Here is a 6,111-nt window from a genome sequence, read left to right on the forward strand (position 1 = left end):
CAGTTTATCATGGTTCATAGGAAATATGAATTCTTTCGAGGCTTTACCTATGTTCCACCCTTTCCTATTTTAATGAACTGCAGTCTCTTACAAAACCTGCTTTGCAGTTTAGCTTTTTTAGTACTGAGTTAAGTTTAGGGTTAACTTTAGGGGACTTCCCTGGTGGCTCAGACGGTAAAAGCATCTGCCTACAATGCGGTAGACCTGGGTTCAATCCCTGGGTTGGGAAGATTCCCTGGAGAAGGAAATGGCAACCGATTCCAGTATTCTTGCCTGGAAAATTCCATGGACAGAGGAGCCTGGCAGGCTACAGCCCATGGGGTCGCAAAGAGTCAGACACGACTGAGCGACTTCACTTAAGTTTAGGATTATGACGTAATCTGTGACATAAACTTAAGTTGTAGAGCCTATTTCCAATACCACAAATTTAGAAAAACCCAAATTCAAATCCATGTTCTTTCCTTATACACCCTTAAAATTTTAACTTTTTAGACTACATAGGATTTGGGGGCGGTGGTTGTGGATGCTGGCCTTAAAAATCAAACAGCCAATTATTTTAACAGCAAAATGGGTTTGTGCAGGAAAAGCAGAGAATTGCTATTTGGGTCACGCAAGGCGTGGTATTTCAGAGGCAAGATCAAGAAACAAAGGGAAGATCAACTTTATTAGTTTGGGGGAGGGCTGTCTTGAATAAAAGTTCGCTGGAGAAGAAGGAGGTTATGGCCGTTTCTTAATAGCTGCAAGCAGTGGTCAATGCATTGCCGCTGGGGCAGGGAGGGCTCTTCTTAAAAGCAGGTGAGGAAATTCCCTTGTGAAAAATGTCCTCTCGTATCAGAAGAAAACATATTCTTATCATGAGTAAGAAGTTGTGACAGACAGACTTTTATACAAAGAATTCCATATAAGCGGAAATGGACCTTGTTGAGATAATTTTAGGAGAAGGCAATGGCACCCCACTCCAGTACTCTTGACTGGCAAATCCCGTGGACGGAGGAGCCTGGTAGGCTGCAGTCCATGGGGTCCCTAGGAGTCGGACTCCACTGAGCGACTTCACTTTCACTTTTCACTTTCATGCCTTGGAGAAAGAAATGGCAACCCACTCCAGTGTTCTTGCCTGGAGAATCCCAGGGACGGGGGAGCCTGGTGGGCTGCCGTCTATGGGTTCGCACAGAGTCGGACACGACTGAAGCAACTTAGCAGAAGCAGCAAGATAATTTTTATTTTCCTTATTCTTACTGGTTATTCAGGCTGTAATAGTAGTACATGCGTGAGAGCTCTCCTTCAGGGCTTCCTGACTCCATTTTAAAGGAGGTTTTCCTTGATTTATTTTCACATGAAAAATGTCTTACTTTTGTTGGTGTTTTGGTCCCCCATTTTTATTCTTTTAACATTTTTTCTAACTATCCATTTATGCTGGATTTTCAGGTGCCCCTCCAATCTTCATCTTTATTTTCCCTCCTTATCTAATCCTGCTGATAGCCACCACCACCAATGTTTCTATCCAGTCCCCAACCTTAACTTAAAAATATCTTGTCTGTTCTCAAGACTAAGCCTTAGTAGTTTTGATTTGGTTGAGAGTTTTGTCAGCTAATCATCACAATAAAACAAATAACAATAAACACAGAAGTTACAGTGTTTCAACTCTTTCAAAACACTTTTGTTATTTCATAGTTTTTGCTTCCCACCAGAGATGAAAACTGAAAATAACTTTAACTGTCAACAGGCTAGAACTATGCTCTGTTTCGTTTTTACATTAAAAAACAATTTTTTAAAATAAAAGTTGTACACATAGATAGTAGAAATGAAATAGTGTTGTAACCTAAGAAAAGATTTCTCATAAGGCACTAATAATAACAGATAAAATTGCTAAATTTGACTTCATTAAAATTTAAATTTTCTGCTCAGCAAAAAGCACCATTTAGAAATGAAAAATGGAATGGAAAATATTTAGGATGGAAATATTCCATTTAGAATGGAAAATATTTTTTCAATACATATTTCTGACAACTGGTATTCAGAATATATAAAGAACTCTTACAGCTCAATCATAAGAAAACAAATGTAAATAGGCAAAAGTTATGGACACACATTTTACCAAAGAAGATATATGAATTAACAATAAGTTCATAAAAAGGTACTCAAAATCATTATTCATCAAGGGAATATAAAATTAAGACCACCACACATCCATTAGAATGGCTAAAATGAAAATGACTGACAATACTGAGTGCTTGAAAGGATATAAGATAGCAAGGAAATCCAACCAGTCCATCCTAAAGGAAATCGGTCCTGAATATTCATTGGAAGGACTGATGCTGAAGCTGAAACTCTAATACTTTGGCCACCTGATGTGAAGAACTGACTCATTGGAAAAGACACTGAAGAAAGATTGAAGGTAGGAGAAGAGGACAACAGAGGATGAGATGGTTGGACAGCATCACTGACTCAATGGACATGAGTTTGAGTAAACTCAGGGAGTTGGTGATGGACAGGGAGGCCTGGCATGCTGCAGTCCATGGGGTTGCAAAGAGTCAGACACGACTGAGCAACTGAACTGAAGTGAAGTAGGGATATGAAGCAACTGAACTCTTATACACTGCTAGTGAGAGTGTAAAATTGCACACCTAGTTTGAAAAATAGCAATTTTTAATAAAGTTAAATAATGCCTGCATTATAGCCCAGTAATTTCACCCCTAGGTATTTTTACTTAAGACATAAAACCATAAAATCCATAGAAGCTTTATTCATAATTCATAATTATTCATAATAGGCCCAAATTAGTTCATCAAAAGGAGAATAGAAAATCAAATACTGTGAAGATCATACAACAGAAACTAAACTGATCATACAGTCAGAAACTAAAAGCAGCTACCAATAGATAAGGCTTTCCTGGTGGCTCAGATGGTAAAGAATCTGCCTGCAATGTGGGAGACCTGGGTTCAATCCCTGGGTTGGGAAGATCCCTTGGAGGAGGGCATAGCAACCCACTCCAGTGTTCTTGTCTGGACAATCCCCATGGACAGAGGGGCCTGGTGAGCTATAGCCCATGGGGTCACAAAGACTGAGATACAAGTCAGCAACTAAGTACAGCACTGATAGATGAACAACATGGATAAATCAAAAAAATTTTGTTATGTTGGTTTATTTCTTTTTCTGGAGCAATGGACCAAAAAAGGTAGCAAAGCAGACAAAGGCAGATAGATCTTCCATTAGTCCAACACTCCTAAAGGAACACTCCTTATCCTTCCTTTTGAGCCCTCTTGGTTTCCCTATTTTTTACTTCCAGTCTCCTCGTTTTGGTTATACCCAGTGCAAAGTAGGGCTTGCACCCACCACCAATAAATGAAAGGGAATGCAAATAGGCATATACTCAAGGCTGGGTGACAATTATGTTATATGACAGCAAGTTGTGTTGTTTATGTCTTCCCATAATTCTATGTTATAATTAGATGCAGAAAATTCATGAATCCTTAATGGGCCCCTAATGGCCTAAGGTTTCTCAAGAGGCAGGTCAGGTGGTCTGGTATTCCCATCTCTTTCAGAATTTTCCACAGTTTATCATGATCCACACAGTCAAAGGCTTTGGGATAGTCAATAAAGCAGAAATAGATGTTTTTCTGGAACTCTCTTGCTTTTTCCATGATCCAGCAGATGTTGGCAATTTGATCTCTGGTTCCTCTGCCTTTTCTAAAACCAGCTTGAACATCTGGAAGTTCACGGTTCATGTATTGCTGAAGCCTGGCTTGGAGAATTTTGAGCATTACCTTACTAGCCTGTGAGATGAGTGCAATTTTGTAGTGGTATGAGCATTTTTTGGCATTGCCTTTCTTTGGGATTGGAATGAAAACTGACCTTTTCCAGTCCTGTGGCCACTGCTGAGTTTTCCAAATTTGCTGGCATATTGAGTGCAGCACTTTCACAGCATCATCTTTCAGGATTTGAAATAGCTCTACTGGAATTCCATCACCTCCACCAGCTTTGTTTGTAGAGATAGTTTCTAAGGCCCACTTGACTTCTCATTCCAGGATGTTGGCTCTAGGTGAGTGATCACACCATCGTGACTATCTTGGTCGTGACAGAACTGGACATGGAACAACAGACTGGTTCCAAATAGGAAAAGGAGTACGTCAAGGCTGTATATTGTCACCCTGCTTATTTATATGCAGAATACATCATGAGAAACACTGGGCTGGAAGAAGCACAAGCTGGAATCAAGATGGTGGGAGAAATATCAATAACCTCAGATATGCAGATGACACCACCCTTATGGCAGAAAGTAAAGAGGAGCTAAAAAGCCTCTTGATGAAAGTGAAAGAGGAGAGTGAAAAAGTTGGCATAAAGCTCAACGTTCAGAAAACTAAGATCATGGCATCTGGTTCCATCACTTCATGGGAAATAGATGAGGAAACAGTGGAAACATTGTCAGACTTTATTTTTCTGGGCTCCAAAATCACTGCAGATGGTGACTGCAGCCATGAAATTAAAAGACGCTTATTCCTTGGAAGGAAAGTTATGATCAGGCCTCACTCTTCCCTTTTGTTATCAATATCTATTCCCCAGAGGCAACCACTTTAACTCTTTCTGTTTACTTTTTTAATTAACCTCCACATTTAAAAATAACATGTTAATACTACCATTTCTTGAATTATTAAAGTACAGATATATTACCTATTTGTCAGGAAGCATTTAACAGGAGGCTTCCTGTGTGTTGTTTTGTATCTGTCAGGAATTCTCTGTTCCTTATTAATTCCTGAATACCCAGGAATTAAGAGGAGAGGCAAGCCTCTCCCGGGAGCTGAGGGATCCAGGCATTTCCTTCGTTAGTTTTTCTATACTGTGATAAGCACCCTCTTCCTTCTTGTGAACCATACGGTAAAAGTGATTGTTTACAACTCTCTCTCTTTAATATGGATCGCCTATGTTTTGTAAGTCTGGAATTTTAACCTTTATCTTTGCTGAGAATAACTACCTTGTAAGATAGTATATATGCCCACACTATGTTGATTAAAACACCTTTGCTCCATCAGAGCTCTGGTCCCCATGTCTTTCTTTCTCTCCCTCTCTCTCCCTCTCTCTCTTTTTCAGGCTGATCCCCTGGAGAGCAGAGTCTCTCTGAGTTCACTTTCCTGCCCGGGCTTCTAAGACCCTCTTGAGAAGGCGCTCTGCACCTTCACCCCATGCAGACGGCTCCTGAGGCCTTCATGAACAGAGCAAGCCCCGTGCGGGGGCTTTATTGGCTTTCTGTGTAAATCAAGGAATATCAGCCTCTTTCTCTCTCCTTTACTTTCTTATTGGTCGACTCCCGACCACCAGGTTCCAGTCCATTAAAGGACCTCAACACCTATTGACTTCTTACTATAAAAAATAAACTTTTAACCCTTTAAAATCACTACTAGAATTAGCCACACCAGGGTTTAGAACATATTTTTAACTTCCTGAGTCACTAGGTCCAACAGCAATGAAAGACCCACCAGAATACAAAAAAAAATGTTAAGACTCTGGTCACTCATACTTTCCCTGTTTGTATAAGCAGATGACATGTTTCTAGTAAGACTCCAAACATTTTCCACACCTAGGGTCTCAAGGTGTTCCTGCATTTTCCATAGTTGCTCTACATTTTAGTTTCAGAAGCATCACTTCATATAGTGTATGGAATAGCATATTCTCAAATATTTTGGTCTCATGACTCCTTTTATATTCTTAAAAACTAGTGAGGACTCCAAAGAGTTTGTTTACATGGGTCACATCAAACAAGATTTGCTGTGTTGGAAATTAAAGCTGAAGAATTAAAGTTTTTCTTTAAAATAACAGTAAGGTACCCATTACATGTTAGGTAGCATATTTTGTTACTTTAATATTTTATAAAGTTTATCTGTGTTTACAAAAAAAGTAAAAGGGGTGGTGGAATCATTTTACATTTCTGCAAATCTCTTTAATGTCTGACTTAATAGAAGGTGGCTTGATTCTCCTATCTGCTATTTCACTCAGTATCACACTTCTGCTCATACTGACCCTTCTGTTAGAAGTACACTTCCTACTACTCTGCACTTATCTAAACTCTGTCCATCCTTCAAGGTCTGGCTCAGATTTCACTTTAATCAGAAAGCCTTC

The sequence above is a fragment of the Ovis canadensis genome, chromosome 20 (genome assembly GCF_042477335.2).
Source record: "Ovis canadensis isolate MfBH-ARS-UI-01 breed Bighorn chromosome 20, ARS-UI_OviCan_v2, whole genome shotgun sequence".
Taxonomy (NCBI): Eukaryota; Metazoa; Chordata; class Mammalia; order Artiodactyla; family Bovidae; genus Ovis; species Ovis canadensis.